The sequence below is a fragment of the Rhagoletis zephyria genome, unplaced genomic scaffold, assembly GCF_001687245.7.
Source record: "Rhagoletis zephyria isolate East Lansing unplaced genomic scaffold, Rhagoletis_zephyria_1.1 Rzeph_scaffold_01166, whole genome shotgun sequence".
NCBI classification, from domain to species: Eukaryota; Metazoa; Arthropoda; class Insecta; order Diptera; family Tephritidae; genus Rhagoletis; species Rhagoletis zephyria.
Window position 1 is genome coordinate 145936 of NW_016158250.1, and position 337 is coordinate 146272.

At 37.7% G+C, this 337-nt stretch overlaps 1 protein-coding gene across 1 annotated transcript in view; it reads right to left on the reverse strand.

The window, feature by feature from the left end:
- Nucleotides 1-132, reverse strand: part of lgs (BCL9 domain-containing protein legless) — a 100570-nt gene extending 100438 nt beyond the window's left edge. The window contains exon 1 of the mRNA XM_017616194.1: nucleotides 24-132. The gene's annotated coding sequence lies outside the window, so the exon portion shown is untranslated. The remainder of the gene's footprint in view (nucleotides 1-23) is intronic.
- Nucleotides 133-337: the final 205 nt, after the last annotated feature.

Here is a 337-nt window from a genome sequence, read left to right on the forward strand (position 1 = left end):
TTCCCCTTCACTTTACACTTTACTTGATTTGTTATAACTTGCTTTACGAGTTTAATATTCACCAATTCATCACAATTCATTAAATAAAAACACCTTCAAAATCACGCGTCTGACTTTGGTTGCATATGCAAATTAAATGGCGGAGTTCAGCTGTCAAACTCCAAAATATGCAAAAGAATGAGAGACAAAAGAAGATAGGATATAACCCAGTAAGCATTAAAAATATACAAAGGTGTTCTCTGCAAAAGGTGTTCAGCTCCTTTTCTTCGCAAAACAGAAAGGAGAATTCTACTGCCTGAGGGTTATAATCCCTAAGTGCGGCCGAAGGCCGCCTACG